Source organism: Cyprinus carpio, chromosome B12 (assembly GCF_018340385.1).
Source record: "Cyprinus carpio isolate SPL01 chromosome B12, ASM1834038v1, whole genome shotgun sequence".
Taxonomy (NCBI): Eukaryota; Metazoa; Chordata; class Actinopteri; order Cypriniformes; family Cyprinidae; genus Cyprinus; species Cyprinus carpio.
Genome location: NC_056608.1, coordinates 24650879 through 24673731, shown reverse-complemented (window position 1 = coordinate 24673731; position 22853 = coordinate 24650879). Strand labels below are relative to the sequence as shown.

The following is a 22853-nucleotide window of genomic DNA, read 5'->3' as shown; positions in this document are numbered from 1 at the left end:
TGTTCCTGTTGGTTAATTGGTGAATGGGGTGAACATCGTCTAATCACCTCACAAACACGATGGAAACTGCGATTCATCCCGCCAGTAAAACCGAGCAATCAACTTTCGGATGGACACGTGCTGGGACCTCAGGAAATGATCCGTTTCTAAAAGGTTTTTTAAAATGTTAATCTTATTTTTCTATCGATTTAAAAAAAAGATTCAGAATTTAAATATTCAGGAAATTAGATATTATAACATATTTAAAATAGGCCTCCAATAGCTATATGTCGTAAACGTATTTTAGAGCATAAAAATAATAATTTAATCAATAAAATATGATTTTAAGAATAACAGAAATGTTGTATAAATAGTTTATATGAATATATACAAAACAGCGCCCCCCCCCCAAACGAAATAATGGTTATATATGTTTATGTTTATGTTATGTATTAATCATAAAGTATAATATATTGTCTATCCATTTATTTTTGACCAATTTTCTTAAAAAAAAAAGGTTAAAAAATAACTATTCTATTTTTTAAAGCATTTAGGAATATATTTTGTTCCTCCAATATATTTTTCAGTCCATGAAAAATGACACATTCACCTGTGTCACAGTTGAAGAAAAAAAAATGTGTACAGCACTGATTTACATATTTCTCAAATCGCCTTGCATGTCATAAAAACTAATTTATTAGTTGGTGTAATAAACTTGGCAGCTTCGTGATTTCTTTTTGACTTTTAAGGCATTAATAAAGAATGAGTAGCCTAGTATTAAATATAATGTATTGTTTAGGATGATATAGGCTATCATCAGTTTAGCATTAGGGCCATCTTCCCTATTAGCGATAATAAAACTGATCTCAGATTTCTATAGGCATGTGTTTTGTTTTAAACATCATGCACAGCTGAAGCGTGCGCGTATGGAGTCATTATGAAGTTCCGTGAGGTGTGTTGAGCTGTGCGAGCAGATGAGAGGTTCAGCCCATGAAAGGAAACGAACCACTCCGTAAAAAACGGATCCGGCTATCAGAAGTTCGAGTGTTTCCTGAACTATGAGGTATTGAGGATGTGGATAAAATAATCAGCAGCGGGCACGAAGTCTGCTCAGGAAAAAATTCTCACAGCTTCTGAAAAGCACATTTCTCCTATCGAGACGCTCAGGTTTACGGAGTGAACGCAAGGGGTCAGGGCTTGCCAGCAGCACAGGCAGTTTGAACCTCGACAACAAAACACGTGAGGAAGACCAGTGGAAGCTTCCTCACCAAAAACCGCTTCGTAGAGTTCAGCAGCTGGAACACGATCCGAATTCAGCAGCAGGGCCACACGAATGCGCTTGAACTGCAGTTTCGAAATCAAGAAGACCTTCCTCTTCAGGTCAGTCTGGTTTATATTATTAACCACATGGCGTTGGTAAAACAGACCTCATGAAAGCCAGCTTTCTTTCCAAATCACATACTTTTAGGCACAATTTCACAATGCACGTCGGCTTTCATGTTTTACGCCACACTTTTTCTATCGCTTAACCCATAAAAAACGAGCTTTGTGGGTACAAATGACGCATTTAGTTTGATTCGTATGTTAATAATTTTGACTTTAATTAAAAACCGATTTTTGACCAGATTCAGTTAATGTGGAGTCAATTTTTTATATGTAAACAGGAAAGCGTCAAACCACACCGGTACAAAATTTTTATACAATGCAGCGAGCGAGTAATCTTCAAATATAGGGCTATAATTTCGCATTTAGATACTACTTACACTCTAAAAAATAAAGGTTCCAAAAGGGTGTTTTTGGGAGTGTACCATAGAAGAGCCTTTTTTGGTTTGCAAAAAGAACTTCAGTGTAAAGTTTCTAAAAGAATCGTTGTTGGAGGCATTTTAAAAATAGAGCTATTGAGCCGATACAGAACCTTTATTGTTAAGAGGGTAGTGGTAAAAATGTACAAAAGTGTAACTTGAGAGTTAGCAGGCGTAAAGGCGTATCATTGGCGTGCTATTTTTACGCAGAAATGACTTTGGCCGCATATCTAACGCAATGTTCCAGGATTAGGGGTGTGGGTAGGGCGTATCTACGCACGCCAGAGCATTGGCGAATAAAATACCCAAAGATAATTGAAAATTGTTCCTATTGGAACGCATTGCATGAGACCGTGGCTCTCACCAGTTTTGTTTAGACTAACAGGACAGAAAGGAGGTCTGGCTTCACCCAGGGGGTCGTGGCGGACAGCGCGTGCGTAAAGTCTCGCTGGAAACGGGTAGATGGACGCGTGAAGCGAGTGCCTGCGGCGGACGACAGAACCGGGTGGATCGGCGTGGGCTCGTAGATCGGGGGTCGGTAAGACGGGATCAAGCTGGTGACGACCGAGTTTGGAGGACGGCAGGGTGCGGCGTGGGCACAACCGGGCCAGGCGCGAAAGGTTTTCCCCAGAAGTCTGCGATGTAGAAGGGCGGAGGGTGAGCGGGCGCGCGGCGTCGGCGCGTAAAAAGGTAGCGGCGAGGGCTGAACTGCATGGTGGGGAGCACAATCCTGTGACTTTGGCTTCCATGAAGTTCGTCAGGTTGCAGATGCGCAAAAGCGGGGGTCACTAGTGAGGGATGGTGATGATGTTTTATGAGGGAGGGAGAATAACGGGTCAGACTTCCCGCAGGTCCGCGAGCCTGATTGGCTCTCTGAGAAGAATGGATGAAGGAGAAGACAGAAGAAACCCGAGAGGGAGAAAGTCAGGATGCACCTGGATTAAACACACACTCCGTGAAGGCAACTCCACTTTCATTTAAATCCTCATTACTAAACCAAAAGCCTAGGGTAAATGGCCATTTCATGACATCCTACATTGAGTAATAAAAAAAAGTAATAATTATAAACACGTCAAAAAAAACATTAAATTAAATTGCTAAATTTAATAAAAATGACATTCAGTAAACTGTATTTAATTACTATGCTAAATAGAGTTGAGATTCTAGAATTAGTAGAATTAATTATAGAAATGAAAAGGAATAGAAATCAATAGAATGAATTCAATTGGATAAAAACAAACGATGTTATGATTGTTTTTCTGATTGTATTCTGGTATTCTCTACGTTAGAAATTATTTGATTTAAATATTTTGTGATTTTTATTTTTATGCTATTTTGTGCAATGGATAATAAAATAAAAACAGTAATAATTATAACCCGTTTAAAATAAAAATATTAAGTTTTAATTGATTACATGTGTAATTAAAATGAAAATTTTAATAAATCAAATAAAAAAATAAACAAGTGAAATTAAAAAATAATCAAGTTGAAATTATAGCAATTTATAGAATTATATGAACTGAATAATGAATTCAATCAGTAGAAATAAAAATGGATAAAAAACAAAGATTTTTTGATTCTGAATGTATTTGAGTATGTTGGAAATTATTTGTAGGTCAAGATTTGTGATTTTATTTTTATGCTGTTGTGTGCAATGGCTTATTTAAAAAATAAAATCACGAAATATTAACGAGTGAGTAATGTCTGATTTTACAGTGGTCTTTACTAAAAAAATAACTAGAATATAATTTGTATTTATTAAATTTATTGGCAATAACTAAAATATGAATAGCGTTGGTGTAGCTAAACGTTTAAGTTTGGGTTTACACAGAAAAAGTGCCACCATTCACTGGCAATCAAAGCATTTTGATATAAAACATTAAGGGGGAAAAGTTAGTTAAATGTTTTGTATACCTGCAGATTCCCATACATTCAAAAATACACTTCAAGTAGGCAATATTTTTTAAAAAGTATATTTTTCAAAAATCTAAGAAAAAGGTGAAAATATATGTGCTAAATATGTTCAAAAACAGGGCCCTGAGTAAAATATTTGTTTCTACAAATGTACTTGCTGTTGTTTTTAAACAATATTTTTGAAAGATATTTGAAATATAAATATAGTATTAAAGAATTAAAAAATATATGTGTCCTATATAGTATATTTTTTTTTGTTTTTTTAATATGTCAGCATTAAGAAAAACTTGCAAAGTGTGAACATATAACACATCTGAATAAAAGCAGCAAGAAAAAAAACGAATGATAATAATAATTATTATATATAATGACGAAGGGCTATCAAACGATTAAATCGCGATGTATCGCATTTCAAAAGAAGTTTTTGTTTACATAATACATGTATGTGTACTGTATTTATTATTATTGTGTGTATATATCTATATACACACACATAAAGGATATAATATCTATATATATAGATATTATAATATATATATTTAAAATGTAACATGTATCTACATATATATTTATATAATTATGATTTTATATTATATACATATATATATAATATATAATATATAATATTTTTCTTGATATATACCTGCATGTGTTTGTATTCTCTCTACATAATAAATATACACAGTACACATCATATATTATGTAAACAACACTTATTTTGATAGATAATCGGATAATCGTTTGACAACACTAATATATATATTATAGATAATATATATATAAATCTTATATATATATATATATATATATATATATACGAGCGCTATATATAGCTCGGGTTTATTTTACTAAATTTCAAGTCAGTTCTTATCAGCATACAGTTTGTGGAGGGTAATGAATAAACACCATCAGAGGATGCGCGTGTGTCTGCTCACAGTCTGATAGCTCTTTGGAGATCTGTCACAGAAAATCCGACTAATATCACCTGCGATGAACCCTGTCACACATGAAACGCTGATCTTGGGGAACAGTACTATTTGCGCTTTGCCCAATCAATTGCAGTTCTAATGTATCTGCTGTCACGTCGAGATCTATTCTGATCTCACATTCACACTGGACAGAGAAAACAACGGCCTTGAGAAGCGTTCCTGACACGGAATGTTTGATTAAACGCATCAATAATGACGAACTTTCATCTTTTCCTCGTTTCTCAGAGAACACAGAACGCTGTTATAAAGCTGCTTCGAGACCAGTTCTTCAGGTTTCAGAGCACGACTATATAAATTTCGTCATTTAAAGTCATTCATTAAAGAGAAGTCCGATCTGATCACTTCTATACAGAGGCGTTCGGCGCTATTGATCTCGCGTCAGTTTTCAATTAGCAGCTGAGTAGAGTCGAATAGAGATGCAGGAACGAGAAGGAAAAAACAGATATGAGGGTGGACAGGAAAACTATATCATTCACCTTACCTCAAACAACAAAATCACACAACTAATAACAAAGCGTTCAGGCGCGTTCTCTGTCTTTTGGGCCGAAATATGATGACAAAAAACAGACAGTTAACTTAAAAGATGTTTTATTGAGTAAAACATAAACATGAACACCACGCATATTTACACTGATTGTATATATTATATATATAGAAGAAAATATCCTGAGAACGTTTTTCTAACGTGAACGTTCAAAACATACATTTTTAAAAACTTTTTTTTTGTAAGGTTCCATTTGTATCATTTTCCAAACACTGTGTGAATGTTACATTTGAAAGTTCTCTAAACGTTCTGAAGCAAGTGTAACATTTAAAAAAAAGAACGTTAGACGAATATCCAGCTAAAACAAAAGTTTCATAAAGAAATGTTTTGGGGGTGGGTGGGCGGGGGCGGGTTCTAATGTTTTGCAGATCACTATTAAAGAGCGGATAACTGAACTAAGCATGAACGTTCTAGTAAGGTTACGGAAGAAGTTTTGTGCCATAAACTGGAGGAAGAAAACGTATGCCCAAAAACGTTCCGAGACAAGCGTCATCAAAGCATGTTGTTTTCGTGTCCGACGCGTGTTGTTATTGCGCGTCTCAAAGGCCTGGGATTCTGTCGCCATCATGCTGGATGCGGGGTGGGCAACTGGACGAAATCAGGAGCCGCGTTGATTAAAAGCGTTGAGAAAAGTAACAGCTGCGTTCGTTCTGAGCTCCACAGCTGAAGTCCTTCAGCGAGACAATAATACATAATTATTTTGAGCCATTATATCTGACAAATGAGAGACAAGATTCGGGTCACTAAAAGCGCTCATTTTATTTTACATTTATCGAGTGTATAATTCCACCGGCCGTTGTCGCTGGTCATTGGTGGTGCCTCCCTGTAACCATAAACATAATAAATATATAAGTTATTGTGATATGTCTGGCCACCGGTGAACAAACAGACGTGTTGTGTGTTCACAAATAAGTGTCCGCCCGCTGAGTTCTCGTCTATGGGTGGGGAGGAAATAGTTTCAATGCCCTTCGCACATCGATCTCGCTTACGCACGGACCCCTGCAGCGCATCCAGAGCGGATCGCTCGCAGCTGTGCGTGCCCGCACGAGATTGTCAGCCAGCCTCCGGAAACATCCGCACAGCGCCGGGGGGCGCCAGCTCAGGACCCTCAGAATGGTTAAAAGCCTGATGTTTTGCGGTGTTTGTGTGCGCTGTTAGCTGCATTGATGACCTTCCATGTTTAATCTAACGATCTTCTGAAATCACACTCATATAGTACTCATTCCTATATGTATTTCACTAATTGTGTGTGTGTGTGTGTGGTGTGTGCTGTGTGTGTGTGTGTGGTGTGTGTTTGCTCTTAATTACAGCTTGATTGTTTGTTTGGGCGTTGAAAGTGTGATGTACAGTGATAGTAGAAACCCATGGAGTACTGGCTTCGGATCAGTCATGGAGGGTTATACTTTTCGAAACTGATTATTCTAAACATCATCTTGACGCTGAATACAATAATCTCTCCATTGATGTGTGGTTTGTTAGGAGGACAATATTTGTAGTGAGATAGCAATATTTGAAAATTCTGGAACGTCTGAGGGAGCAAAAACATCTCTAACGGATGTGAGAAAAATCATCTTTAAAGTTGTTCAAATCGAAGTTTCCTTAGCAATGCATATTACTAATCAAAAATTAATTAGATATATTACGTAGAATATTTACTGATCGTGCACTTTACCTCACGATCTTCATGGAACAATGATCGGTACTTAAAGACTAGATAATGATTTTGTCATAAAAAGAGAAATGTATAATTGTGACTCATACAAATGGTATTGTTGTCTATTGCTAACAAATAATAGCCTGTGCTCCCTGAATGACTGCTTCTGTGCTGCAGGGTGATAAATATCAAGATATGACGTTATGCTTCTGTGGTGTTCAGGCCAGGATCAGAGTCGTCTCCGGAGCGGAGATCGACTGGCAGACCACGTTCGCGGAGCTCCAGTAAGTCGCTTTGAAGAAAATATATGCGAGCTCAGACGGTCAGATCACAACCATGAACCTTCAAGATCGGGGGGGAACGCCACGGAGAGAATGCCAGTGAGAAACACAACACGGACTCTTCATTAATATCAGTGTTAGTGAGTCTGTGACTGTGGTATAGCGGTGAGAATAATCACTCTTCAGTGTAGATTCAGGTCAATCCAAAGCCTTTGGGATCCTGAAGAAGACTGCTGCGGAATGTGAATAAAGATTACGGTTTGGACCCCGGAACGATCGCCGAAGACCCATCATACAAGCTTGCTGTGATGAGGTGATTATTCTCCCATGCACCAAGTACTGTATGCTCTGCCGCAGTTATTATACATGTTCAGCCGTGTCTCTGTGGTACAGTTCTAAGATTCCCGAATGCACACGCACGCTCGAAGCGTGATACACCGATCTGGTTCTGTGTTTGGTGTGTGTTCTCGTTCCCCAGGTGGCTGCTGGGAAGCTGGATGATCATTTCTACGCTAGGTGGTGTGGCAAACAGGTCGGAACACAGGCTACGAACATGAACGTCACACGAGGTGACAGTACACAGAGCCTCGAGATCCGGAGGCAATGGGCAGCAAGGACCCTGTTCACCCCAACGATCAACGTTCAAAAGAGCCATGGTCACACACACACACACACACACACACACAACACACACACCACACACACACACACACACAGACAGAGACACACAGCACACAACCACAGAGAAGGACACACAGACTCACACACTCCCACACCCAACCACCCCCACACACAGCCCACACGCAGTGCCTCAGAGGACCCAACAGCCCCACACACCCACACACACCACACAGAGGGGACAACACCCACACACAACACACCAACACACACATCACAGCAAACAGAGCCACACCACACTCCACACACACAAACACACACACACAGAGACAGACACAGACTCACACACTCACCACACACACACAACACCACACACACACACCACACACACACGTGACACAGAGACACACAACAACAAACAACAAGCACACACACACACACAAAGAGACACACACAGATCTCACCACACACACAACACACACACACACACAGTCAGTACACAACATTCACAACACACAAACACACACCACACTCAGACACACACCCACACACAACACACAACACACTCACACTTCGGAGACACACACAGCTCACACACACACACATTCACACACACACAGTGACACACCAACACTCACACTCTAGACACACACCAGACTCACCACACTCAACACACACACAGCACACACACACACACACACACACACACACCACCAGACACGCTCTCAACACCACACAAACACACGCTCTCACACACACGCTCGAACACACACACACACACACGCATGCACACACTCACTCTCTTACACACACACACACCTCCACACTTACACACACACACACACACACACACACATTCACACACACACACACACACCACGCTCTCTCTCACACACACGGCTCTGCACACACACACACACACACACACACACACACACACACACACACACACACACACACACACTGCATTAAGAATCTGTTCAGTCCGTTTAGCTGCAAAGTAGAATCAGAAGTGTGTTTACTGCAGTACTTTATTCTCAGAAGCTGGAATCAGTCACACACTGTCGTGTTTGGTGTGTGTGTGTGTGTGTGTGTGTGTGTGTGTGTGTGTCTCAGGGAAGGTGAACCCCACGCAGTGTGAGGCTATGACTATGAAATTTGGCAGCAGCTCAGGTGATGGGAAACCACATTGGCTGTTGCACACTGTCGGAGAAGCAATGGACACTTTGAGCTCAAGCGTGTTCCAAGCCGATGATCGTGAGTCACCTTCACAACCAACCATCTCGACCAAAGCTGGCTCACATTGCCTTTGAAAATACACATTTAATCAGTTCATGCATTGATTCCCTGAGGACAACAAACACCAGAATGTGTCATTTTTATTTATGTTTAGAATTCCAGAAGGATTTTTGAATGATGAAACTATTGTGAAATACAGATAAACACATCTGATATCACAAGCAAAATGATTGCAAATATTTCAGCCCTCATGGATATAATACATGTCCCTGCAGCACAGAAGCAGTCATCAGCAGCACAGGTATATTTGTAGCAATAGACAACAATACATTGTATGGGTCACAATTATACATTTCTCTTTTATGACAAAAATCATTAGGATATTAAGTAAAGATCATGTTCCATGAAGATATTTTAGTGAATTTCCTACCGTGAAAGTATATATATCAAAACTTAATTTTTGATTAGTAATATGCATTGCTAAGATCTTCATTTGAACAACTTTAAGATGATTTTCTCAATATTTAGATTTTTTTGCTCCCTCAGATTCCAGATTTTCAAATAGTTGTATCTCAGACAAATATTATCCTCCCTATTACAGACCACATACATCAATGGAGATTGTTTATTCAGCTTCCAGATGATGTAGAAATCTCAATTTCAGAAAAATTGACCCTCATGACTGGTTTTGTGCTCCAGGGTCTAGATGGAGTTCTTTATAAAGGATATAAGCTGCGGCGGAACACCCACACCACACACACACTCTCAGACCGACTTGTTCTGGTGGGGTTTAACATGTGTAATTTCTGCAATGATTTCCAGATTAAAAAGCGATGCTGAACTCTGCCCGGCTGCTGCCGGGCGGACAGCTTCGGTTTTCGCCTTCACCAATAACTGTGTGGCTGGAATCCGAGGCTGAAATACAGAGAAGAATCAACAAACTGATGAGCGAGTCTCTGATGCTGGTCACAGCTGAACCCTCACATAGGTAACGACAGCAGGGGCGCCAGAAACACTGTGCTCCTGAATCAGATCAAGATTCGAGCAAATCACACATGTTCAGAAAAAAGTGTATTCTGGATCAGAATGATCTGGATCTGGAAATCCCATGTTTTGTGATCCACAAATTATACATTTCTCTTTTATGCCAGAAATCATTAGGATATTAAGTAAAGATCATGTTCAAGTTCCATGAAGATATTTTGTTCATTTTCTACCTAAAACTTAATTTTTGATTAGTAATATGCATTGCTAAGATCCATGAAGATATTACAACTTTAAAGATGATTTTCTCAATATTTGGATTTTTTGCTCCCTCAGATTCCAGATTTTTCAAATAGTTGTATCTCAGAAAAATATTGTCCTCCTCCTAACAAACCACACATCAATGGAGAGATTATTTATTTAAGCCTTTATATAATGCATAAATTTAATTTTTTAAAAAAAAAAGACCCTTATGACTGGTTTTTGTGCTCCAGGGTCTTGATTTTTTGTAAAATCGTTTGCAACAAGATGTTAAATGTTTCTGTGATGAATGAATGTGTATTTGTCCAGTCAGTTAAGCTCCTGAAGTGTGTGTATCGTTCCTGTGTGTCTGGTCTGCTCTTCTCTTTCAGGGTATGATAAAGCCGCCACTATTGCAAATCAGCGGAGCACAAAGAAGGAAGCTTGACTCTGAAAGCCACGGCGGTGAAGCTGGGCTACCTGGCGGAGGAGCAGTTTGAGCAGTGGGTGCGACCGCTTGGGACATGCTGGGACCCAAATAGAGCAGAGCCACTTTTGGGACGCCGGATAAAGGGCACGGAAGGATGCCTTTGTACAATAAAACACGCGTTTCACTCAAATGCATTGGTCCTGTGTGTGTCTCTGCCGGATGAAGCTGAGGATGTTGTAGCACGAGATCATCAGTAACATCTGCGGATGTGCGAATAGATTTATTCATTTGACAGACGCGCTGTGTTTTCAGGGTTTAATATCTGATCAGTGTTTGACGAGAAATACAGAAATATATCCATCCCGATATCAAGAGTATAAAATAATGGGGAAGATGTTTACTTTTATGTTTGGTTGTGTGAGTGTAATTGTAGTTCTCTTTTCTAAATCATCCTGGTATTATACTGTTACACTGAGGAAAAGGTTTATTTACAGTGTGTAGCACATTTCATACACTATGCTAATTCAGTGTGATAAAAAAAAAAAAAAGAATTAAAAACAAAAATAAAATATTTAAATAAAATCAAAGAAAAATCATAAATAAAAAAAAATAAAATAATATAAAACACATGTATACAAATATAATATATGTTGCTCACAGAAACACTTGCTGGGTGAATCTCACTAAACCAGTTAAGAAATTTCAGATTTTATTTAACTCCAAAATCAAAGAAAATTAGATTTTGCATTAGAAAAAAGCTTTTTTTTTCTTATAATGACAATGTATTTGTCCTTTCCCCCAATATTATCTGTAATATAAAGAAAAAAGATTTATATTTGATGCATTTCCTTTAATTTCCAAACGTAATATTATTACTATTATATAGATGAATATTTTAAAATTAGTTATATGTGCATTTTAATTCTAGTTAAACTTTTTGTGTTTTTTTTTTTTTATGTGGTTTTGTCATTATTAGTATTTGATATCTTTATAGTTTTTATTAATTTTTAGTGCTGTCAAATGATTGATCGCATCCAAAATAAAAGTTTTTGTTTACATTTTAATATGTATATATAAATACACACACATGCATGTATATATTTCAGAAAAATATGTTGTTTATTTAATAAATATATTTATAATATAAATTGTATGAATATAAATATAGACATGTAAATATTTTCAAAATATATGCATGCATGTGTGTGTATTTACATATACATAATAAATATAAACAGTACACATATATATATTATGCAAACAAAAACTTTTATTCTGGATGTGATTAATTGTTTGACAGCACTATTAATTTTATTTATAGTTTTATTTATTTTATTATATCAAGTTAAACTAAATGAAAAGGAGAAGTGTTGCTTTGGCAAATAAAATCTAAAATAAAGTTTCATTTTAGTTAGTTAAACTAATATTTTTAGTTAACTATAATAACCCCTGTTCTGGTCTCAGAAACAGGCTGGACTTGTTTAATATTGTGTGAGATGTGAGCAGGTTTCCTCTCTGAAGCGCTGATGATGATGATGATGATGATGAAGATCCTCCTGAGCTCATCTCTGGCTTTCACCTGCTCTGCTGCTTCCTGACTGCTGTGTTAACGTCTGTGTGAGTTCATTCCCAGCATGCCGCGGGGCGGCGGGGGTCAGAGCGGCATATGGTCACGACAGGAGAGAAGCTCTTATGTCTTATGTTACACTCTCAGAAAAAAATGGAGCAGTACCTTTTTAAAAGATACACTTTTGTAACTTTTATAAGATACAAATATACACCCTTCAGGTACAAAGCGGTGGTTTTGAAAGGGTGCCATTTGTACCTTTTTTCTGAGAGTCTAGAATATTTTGTGAATATTTATATCCAATATCATCCTATTTAATTTATTTCTGTCACCTATTTGATTTATTTTTTGTGATTGAGACTATTTTATCGCTAACTAAAACTAAAAGTATTTAAAATAATTTTCAGTAATTGAAATTAAGCTGAAATAAAATAAAATATAAATACTACATGAAAAACAATAAATTTTTTATTTTCAAAAAGATGAAATGACTAAAACTGAATTTAAAAATTTAATATATATAAAAAAAAAATAAAAAACATATTATAAAATTACTAAAACTTAAACTGAAATTTAAATGAAAATATATAAAAATAAAAGATGGTTTAAAATAGTACAAAATTGTTGAAAAATAAATTATTGGAGTAAGTTTTACAATTAAAAAACAAACAATTTCCCTATTTCTACTTCAGAATGTAATGTTTAATTTAATGCTACTTGCCATTTGATTGTAATTATTTGTGAAGTCTACTAGCACTTTCTGAGTGATTAAGACCTTAAGAAGTAAACCCACCCTGAGAAATATTCACTGCCCCAGTGTCTCTCCCCTACATATATATTTAAAGATAACTCTCATAAATCATCTGCTATTGATTAGTCAGTAACAGAATTATGTTTTGTAAGCGAGTGCAGGCGCTGATGAGCAGAGTGTGCATACACAGACGTCACAGGCAGATATTGATTGACTTCTGCTAATGATTCAATCTTCTCTTACAGAAAACTAATGAACGTGACCTGATTCGAGCAAATGTCAGAGCAGCTGAACATCATCCTGCGGTTTGTGAGTGATGCTCAGTGCCATTTCACATTAGTCAGACAATGCTGTAAGATTCTTTTGCTTATACTTTTACTTATATCACATTTTAAAAATGAGACTGGATTTCTGAGATGACGTGGATTATAACCTTTGAGACTAAAACAGTTAATGGAACAGTTCATCCAAAAATGAAAAGGTGCTCACTCTTGAGATCAGGATGAGGTTGTTTCTTCATCAGGTTTGTAGAAATGTAGCACTGCATCAGTGTCTCAGCAATGGATGCTCTGCAGTGAATGGGTGCCGTCAGAATGAGAGTCCAAACAGCTGATAAAAACATCACAATAATCCACAAGTAATCCACAGCACTCCAGTCCATCAGTGAACATCTGGAGAAGACTAAAGATGAAACACATCCAGCATTAAGATGTTTTTAACTCAAATACATAGAGTCTATAATCCATAATAACACTTCCTCCAGTGAAAAAGTGTTCTGGTGTGAATCAGGAGAGAAATCTGCACAGATCAAGCAGCGTTTAAACAGATCTAAACAAATATGTGGCAGGATTTTGATGTGAGAGACAACAGCAGATGCACTTTTTCACTGCAGGAAGTGTTATTATGGATTATAGACTCGTATTGGACGTATTTTAGTTAAAAACTTCTTAGGAATGGATTTGGTCGGGGTAAGTTGTCACGTGTTTTAAATGTTAATCACATTTACTTTTAGCCAAAAACAATGTTATCTGTACCATTTAGCCTACATTTAACAGCTTCATTAATTATTTAGTACTTTATGATTGCTAAACCTCAAAATTTGACTTTCAAAAATATAATTTTTCATACATAAAGGTAGTTCAACGTGCTTTAGCAAAGAAAAAAAAATACATGTAAAAGTCAACTTAAATAATTTAAGAACATAAAAATGAATAAGGAAAGAAAATAAAACTACAATAAAATTTGTTATACAAATAGCCAATTAAAATTGAAATAATGCAATATAGTCATGTAGACATGCATGTTCCATGAAGATATTTAGTAAATTTCCTACCGTAAATATATCAAAACTTAATTTTTTGATTAGTAATATGCATTGCTAAGAACTTCATTTGAACAACTTTAAAGATGATTTTCTCAATATTTAGATTTTTTGCTCCCTCAGATTCCAGATTTTCAAATAGTTGTATCTCAGACAAATATTGTCCTCCTAAACAAAACCACACATCAATGGAGAGATGATTTATTCAGCTTAAGATGATGTAGAAATCTCAGTTTTAACAGTTTCAAAAACTGACCCTAATGACTGGATTTGTGCTCCAGGGTCACGTTTCAGTTTTTGTACTTCAAAAAGTCACTGTTATTTGCTGTTCATTTTTTGTTGTTTTTTAGGTTGTTTGAAGTTTTTTGTGTTTTTTTTGATACAAAAAAAAATACTCAAAAAAAAAAAAAAACTGAATCACCACATATAAACAATATAGCGCAGAATAATTAATGTAAAGATCCTAATGGTATGTGCAGTGTAAATAAAATGGGTGACGGGCTGCCGCGCTCTCGGTGACAGCGGCGGAGCGCGCGTGTGATTGGTCGCGGCCCCTGCGCGTTCACGACTCTAGTTGTGAGATTTGCGCGCCGCCGCTCGCTGGAGACGAGGGAAGCGATAGTTGTCCATCGCGGGGCAAATAAATCACCGTTTATCATTGAATACACTGCCACCCTTCCAGCGCGACCGCCAGCTGACGCACTGGCCTGCGCGAACCCAAGCGGACGGAAGGAGCGACGCGGCGCGATCGTGCGAGGTACATGGTGTGTTTATTCATTCCCTCATCCGGCCTCAGGTCATCTCCTCCAGGCCCGCCGTAGCGGCGCACGTTGTTATTTCTTGTCGTGTGTGGGTGCGTGTGTGTGCTGGTGTGTGGGTGTGTGAGGAGCGGCTGTCAGTCTGATGGATGGTGTGTGTGTGTGTGTGTGTGTGGAGGTATTACTGAAAGACTCCATCATCAATTCTTCATCTATTCGCATCAATAATCACATCGGATGCGGGGTGTGAATGTGACGATTTTTCATTCAGGATATGGTGTTATTATAGATTCATACAAAGCTGTAGAATCTCTGTCTGTCTGTCATTGTGTTTGATCTATCAGGTCATCCATTAAACTGACGCTCTGTCATTCTCTATCCAGCAGTCTGTCTATCTGTCCATCCATGCCATCCATCCATCCATCCATCTATCTATACATCTAGTCTATACGGTCGTATCTATCTGTCTATCTGTCTGTCTGTCTATCCATCTATTCATCATCTATCTATCTATCTATCTATCTATTACGTCTATCTAATCTATCTGTCTGTCTAATCATTATCCATCATCTCTCCGTCTATCCATCTATCATCCGTCCGTCCATCTATCTCTCTCTACTCGCTACTGTATGTGGGGTCTGTATGTAATCCGTCTCTCTCCCGCTCTCTCTCTGTTTGTGGGTGGAGTCTGTCTGTATCGGTCGCTCTCTCTCTCGCCGTTGTGTGGGTTGTCTGTAATCCCGTCTCTCTCTCTACTCTCTCATGTCTGTGGTCTCTGTCTGTCATCCGTCCTCTCTCTCTCTCTCTCTGTTTTGTTTGAGTCTGTCATTTCTGTAACTACGGTCTTTTCTCTCTTTCTCTTTCTTCTGTGGGTCTGTCTATTTAATCAGCTCTCTCTCTCTCTCTGTCTGAGTTTTCTCTTGTCTCTTAATTTCTCTCCTGCCTTTTCTCTCTTCTCTCTTCTCCCTTCTGTTTTGTGGTCATGGTCTGTTAATCATCTCCTTCTATTCTTCTGTCTGTGGGGTCATTCTGTACTTCCGTTTCTCTCTCTATTTCTTTTCTGTTTTTTTGTCGTCATCCCTCGCTCTCTCTTTCTCATTGTTTCTCTGGGCTCTTCTCTCTTTTCTTTCTCGTTCTCTCTCTCTTTCTCTTTTCTGGGTCTCTTTGTAATCTTCTCTTTCTTTCTCTCTCTTCATTTTTGTGGGTCTGTCTGTAATCGCCTTTGATGTGCAGTCTCTTTCTCTATGTTTGGCTCTGTCTGTACTCCGTCTACCTCTTTATTTTTCGTGTTTTCCTTCTGTACTTTTCTTTCTTGTTTTTGTTTTTTCCTCGGACTCTTTTCTTCTCTCCGTTCTTTTTTTTCGTTCTTTCGTTTCTCCTCTCTTTTTTCTTTTTCTGTCTTTCAATCCCCCTCATTCTCTCTCTCTTTTTCTGTTTCCTGGGTCTGTCCTTAATCCTTCGTCTCTCTCTTCTCTCTTCTGTCCTTTTTCTTCCTTTGCCGTCCTCGTATCTTTCTCTCTTTTCCTCTCTTTTCTCTTTTCTTGCTCTCCGTCTTCGTTTCGTCTCCTCTTTTCTCTCCTTCTCTCTCTCTTCCTCTGTGGTCTTTGCTCTTCCCTTCCGTCTCTTTCTCTGTCTCGGGTTTGTTCTCTCCGCGTAATCTCGTCCCCTCTTTCTTCTTCTCTCTTTCCTGTTCTCCTCTGTCTTTCCCGGTCGCTCTCTCTCTCTATTTCCTCTTTCCCTCTAATCGTCTCTCTTTTCTCGTTCTCTCATTCCTCCCGTTCTCTTTCCTCTTCTTTCCCGTCCCCTCCCCTCTTTCCTTCTTCTCTCTCTCCCTTTTGTTTTTCTTCTTCCGCTCTCTCTCTCCCTTTCCTCTTGTTCCTTCCTCCTGAACCCCTCTCCTCCTCTCTGGTCTGTTCTGTTGCCGTCTTTCTTCCTCTTGGTCTTCCCCCTCTCTCGCTCTTTTCTTTTTCTCCCCCCCCCCTTTGGTCGCTCTCTCTCTTTTTCTGTGGGTCTCCCTTTCTCCATTCTCCTCTCTTCTCTTCTTTCTTCGGGTCTGTCTATTTCTCTTCCTGCTTCATTCCCTCTCTCTAAATCTGTCTGTGGGTCTGTCTGTAATCTCTCCTCTCTCTCTCTCTCTCTCTCTCTATCTGTCGTTCTGTCTGTCCTATCGCTCGCTCCTCCTCTCTCTCTGTTTGTGGGTTCTGTTCCTGTAATCGGGTTGCTCTTTCCTCTCTGTTCTGTGGGTCTGTCTGTAAATTGTCACTCTCCTCTCTCTGTCTGTTCGGTCTGTCTGTAATCGGTCCTTCTCTCTCTCTTCTCTCTCTGGGCTGTCTCGGTCTGTCACATAAAATTACGGTTCAAATTACATCTCACTCTCATGTCTGTGGTCACTGTCCTGTCTTCCGGTCGCTCTCCTCTCTAACGTCTGTGGGTCTCCTTTCTGATCTGAATCTTGTCTTCTTTCTCTCTCTGTCTGTGGGTCTGTCTGTAATCGGTCAGCTCTCTTCTCACTCTATGTTGGTGGTATGTTCTGTAATCCGTCTCTCTTTCTCTCGAATGTCTGTGGGTCCTCGTCTGTAAAATCGGTCGCTCTCTCTCTCTGTTTGTGGGTCTGTCTGTAATCGGTCTCTCTCACTATAACGTCTGTCTGTGGGTACTGTCTGTAATCCGTTCTCTCTCTCTCTCTCTGTCTTGGGTCTGTCTGTAACGGTCGCTCTCTCTCTCTTCTTTGTGGGTCGCTTGTCTTTTAAATCGGTCCGCTCTCTCTCTCTCTGTCTGTGGGTCTGTCTGTAATCGGTCGCTCTCTCTCTCTCTGTCTGTGGGTCTGTCTGTAATCCGTCTCTCTCTCTCTCTCTGTCTGTGTGTCAGGAGTATCCGGTGTTGTTCCTCTGCTCCAGTATGGCTCAGCCGAGCTCGTGTGCTCAGAGCAGTAAACGGTGTGGCCGACGAGTCTCCCAACATGGCTGGTCTACAGGAAAGTAAGTGGATCCATCATCTCCTAAAACACCTGCAGACATGAAACGTCCTGCTCACATCAGCATTAGATCTCTCTGATAACTCCATACGATGTGCGCTGATCTAATTTTCTGCCAGCGCTGACGGTCTTTTCGATGCTCAGTCAGGAGGTGTGTGTTGGTGTTCATGAACCGTGTGACACCATGAGTTCTCAGCAGTGTTCAGTGACGATGAAGCAGGACTAAAGCGGAGTCTACTTCAGTTTGAAGCTGTTTGATTTTTATATTCATTGTTGGGAAGTTTATTTTGGAAATGTAATATGTTACAGATTACAAGTTACTCTATTTAAAATGTAATAAGTAGTGTATATTATTTCAATTACTTCATTAATGTTACTGATTACTTTTGATTACTTTTTGTCTAAAATTTCTAACAAATGTTTTCAACTGTTAAACATTTTGAAACCACTTTAAGCTCAAGGGCACTTTACACAGTGAAATAGAAGAATAAAAATATAAAGCATACAAAGCAATCAAATAAAGGTAACCCAAAAAAAGGATAATCACCCAAACTTAAACACAAACTATAACACTGTACAATAAAGTCTCATGACTTATGCATTAAATAACATAAACAAACAATGAGCAATTTTAGTTTAGTAGTATACATTTTAATGTTAGTTTATGTTAGCTCTGGTCTGTTAAATAATACTAACAAATGTAACTTTTGATAAAGATTAATAAATGCTTTAGAAGTATTTTTCATTGGTAGTTCATGTTGATTAATGTAGTTAACAAATGGAACCATATTGTAAAGTGTTACTGTCTACAATCTTTCATCAAAACATAATAACTTTCTCAATGAAGTCCTCTTTCTGTTTCCCTACATTACCTGGCATATAAAGGCCACTTTTACAAGTCAATTTCCAAAGTCTCACTCTTCTTTTTGTATTATTAAATACAATTTTTCACTCAGAAATATTTCTATTGCAGAAGCAGATCATGCAAATTAGAAAATTATGGAAATAAATTGGGTTGTGAATAGCGTCGTTCATGTTGACTTGAACTTCTTTGATCACAGACCTATTATATAAAGGCATCCCATCACACTCGTAGTCATTGATGAATTCCCCAGGCTTGTACATTCCCATCAGTGATTCTGGTTTGGTTTGGACGAGGGCCTTTGGATCCTGGTCTTTCCATCCATCCACTGTTACCCCATCATTAAACGTGTTTTCGTTGCGTCACCGGTCAAAGCTTTAGGTCTCTAACTGGTTAGAGTGATTGGAGTCCACTGAAGGCAACACAATCACATTAGCGTGTTTCCACTGCAGGATGATATTTGGGCTTTTTGTGAAGGGTGCTAATGGCTCATCACTGACGCATGTGTGGGCGAACGCCTCCTTGTCCTGCGTTGCCATGTTTTTGTAGGTGGTTTTTGTAAGGATGTTGGTGTGTCTATTTCTGGTATGCTTTGCCATGCAGAAAAGTGAAACTTTGAGCATCAGGCTAGTGCTGGTTTTGAACTCATTTCCACTGCAGGCATGTTGATGCAGTCATTCAGATGTGTCGGAGATGACAGTGATTTGCAGTTGGGGGTTCGGTGCCTTGCTCAAGGGCACCTCAGTCGTGGTATTACAAGCCCAAGACTCTAACCCACAACCTTAGGGTTAGGAGTCAAACTCTCTAACCGTTAGTCCACGACTTCCCCTTAAAATGCACAAAACATCACAACAGTGGCCTCCAATGTATTTGCACACTTTATATTGTCTGAATGTCCTTGCATGAGGAAAGAGATCAAAATCAAAGTCGTTTATTGTACATTAGAAAGAAGATGCACAGAAAACACTGTTGGGTTTTAGTTGCTGAATCAAATAGATTGTGGTTAGTTGGTGAGTCATGTTGGTAGTTCATGTGATTCTGTTGTGAACTTGAGTACTGAGAGAAACTGACTTCATGCATCCAAATAAAAACAGCTGAAAGATGATAAGGGAGAATAACTTAAAATTGTGAGATACAAACTTGCAGAGTCAGTTTCTAAAGAAAATAGTCACAATTGTGAGATGTAAACGTAGAATTATGAGTTTATAACTTGCAATAGCGAGATATAAACTCACAGTTCTGAGAACAAAATTGCGAAGACATAAAGTCAGAATTGCGAGACGTAAAGTCAGAATTGCGAGATGTAAAGAGTCAGAATTGCGAGACGTTAAAGTCAGAATTGCACGAGATGTAAAGTCAGAATTGAGATGTAAAGAATCAGAATTGCGATGTAAAGAGTCAGAAGTGTGAGACATAAAGTCAGAATTGTGAGACATAAAGTCAGAATTGCGAGACGTAAAGTCAGAATTGCGAGACGTAAAGTCAGAATTGCGAGATGTGAAGTCAGAATTGCGATGTAAAGAGTCAGAATTGCGAGACGTGAAGTCAGAATTGCGATGTGTAAAGAGTCAGAATTGCGAGACGTAAAGTCAGAATTGCGAGACGTAAAGTCAGAATCGCGAGAAGTAAAGTCAGAATTGCGATGTAAAGAGTCAGAATTGCGATGTAAAGAGTCAGAATTGCGATGTAAAGAGTCAGAATTGTGAGACATAAAGTCAGAATTGCGAGATGTAAAGTCAGAATTGCGAGAGTTAAAGTCAGAATTGCGATGTAAAAAGAGTCAGAAATTGCGATGTAAAGAGTCAGAATTGCGAGACGTAAAGTCAGAATTGCGAGACGTAAAGTCAGAATTGCGATGTAAAGAGTCAGAATTGCGAGACGTAAAGTCAGAATTGCGAGATGTGAAGTCAGAATTGCGATGTAAAAGAGTCAGAATTGCGATGTAAAGAGTCAGAAATTGTGAGACATTAAAGTCAGAATTGCGGGACGATTTTAAAGTCAGAATTGCGAGACGTAAAAGTCAGAATTGCGATGTAAAGAGTCAGAATTGCGATGTAAAGAGTCAGAATGCGAGACGTATAAAGTCAGAATTGCGAGATGTAAAGTCAGAATTGCGAGATGTAAAGTCAGAATTGCGATGTAAAGAGTCAGAATTGCGAGACGTGAAAGTGGACAATTGCGAGATGTGAAGTCAGAATTGCGATGTAAAGAGTCAGAATTGCGATGTAAAGAGTCAGAATTGTGAGACATAAAGTCAGAATTGCGAGACGTAAAGTCAGAATTGCGATGTAAAGAGTCAGAATTGTGAGACATAAAGTCAGAATTGCAAGACGTAAAGTCAGAATTGTGAGACGTAAAGTCAGAATTGTGATGTAAAGAGTCAGAATTGCGATGTAAAGAGTCAGAATTGCGAGACGTTAAAGTCAGAATTGCAGAGATGTAAAGTCAGAATTGCCGAATTGCGATGTAAAGAGTCAGAATTGCGAGACGTAAAGTCAGAATTGCGAGATGTGAAGTCAGAATTGCGAGACGTGAAGTCAGAATTGCGATGTAAAGAGTCAGAAATTGCGATTGTAAAGAGTCAGAATTGCGAGATGTGAAGTCAGAATTGCGAGACGTGAAGTCAGAATTGCGATGTAAAGAGTCAGAATTGCAAGACGTGAAGTCAGAATTGCAAGACGTAAAGTCAGAATTGCGAGACGTAAAGTCAGAATTGTTAGATGTAAAGTCAGAATTCTAAGACGTAAAGTCAGAATTGCGTCATGTAAAGTCAGAATTGCAAGACGTAAAGTCAGAATTGTGAGATGTAAAATCAGAATTGCGAGATGTAAAGAATCAGAATTGCGATGTAAAGAGTCAGAATTGTGAGACGTGAAGTCAGAATTGCGATGTAAAGAGTCAGAATTGCGAGACGTAAAGTCAGAATTGGCGAGACGTAAAGTCAGGTCAGAATTGCAAGACGTAAAGTCAGAAATTGCAAGACGTGGAAGTCAGAATTGCGAGACGTGAAGTCAGAATTGTGATGTAAAGAGTCAGAATTGCGAGACGTAAAGTCAGAATTGCGAGATGTAAAGTCAGAATTGCGATGTTTTTTTTTTTTTTTTTTTTTTTTTTTTTTTTTTTTTTTTTTTTTTTTTTTTTTTTTTTTTTTTGTAAAGAGTCAGAATTGCGAGACGTAAAGTGAGAATTGCGAGACGTATAAAGTGAGAATTGCGAGATGTGAAGTCAGAATTGCTATGTAAAAGAGTCAGAATTGCGATGTAAAGAGTCAGAATTGCGAGACGTAAAGTCAGAATTGCGAGACGTAAAGTCAGAATTGCGAGACGTAAAGTCAGAATTGCGAGACGTAAAGTCAGAATTGCGAGACGTAAAGTCAGAATTGCGAGACGTTAAGTCAGAATTGCAATGTAAAGAGTCAGAATTGCGATGTACAAAAAGTTAAACTATACTTGTTTACCTGCACCTGAGTGCATAAGTGTATGTCGTTGGTCAAAGAATGTAGTTGCTGTGAGTGAGAGCTGATTGAGTTTGTGTTTGATGCATGTACACACAAATTATGATGAATACGTCCATCCAGAACAGTGAATCTCTGTTCTCATCCAGTCATGTTTATTTACTGCACAGCAACAGTTTCAGAAAATCACTCTTATATAACGCTATCTGTCATTTATGAGGCGCTACTAGTAACCATCTGTTAAATAGTACTTTTATAGCGCTTTTGGTGAAAAATTCTCATGACTGTTTTTATTTTCTTTAGACATGAATTCTGCCTGATCTAGATGGAAATATGCAGATTTCGCATCTAGATTTCCCCCCAGAAAATTAACCAGAAAAACATGATTTTTTATGGGACCATCTTCATCTAATATATGACTCAAGTCATTATTCAGACTCAACTACACATTCATACTCAAGTCAGTAATGTCTAACAGATTTATCCATTGTG

The 22853-nt window shown here is 38.4% G+C and overlaps 1 protein-coding gene and 1 pseudogene across 1 annotated transcript in view; both read left to right on the top strand.

Annotated features, from left to right (window-relative positions):
- Nucleotides 1-22853, top strand: part of LOC109084573 (gremlin-2-like) — a 292543-nt gene that overhangs the window by 219782 nt on the left and 49908 nt on the right. The gene's annotated exons all lie outside the window — the stretch shown is intronic.
- Nucleotides 17955-22853, top strand: part of LOC109106350 — a 42757-nt pseudogene continuing 37858 nt past the window's right edge.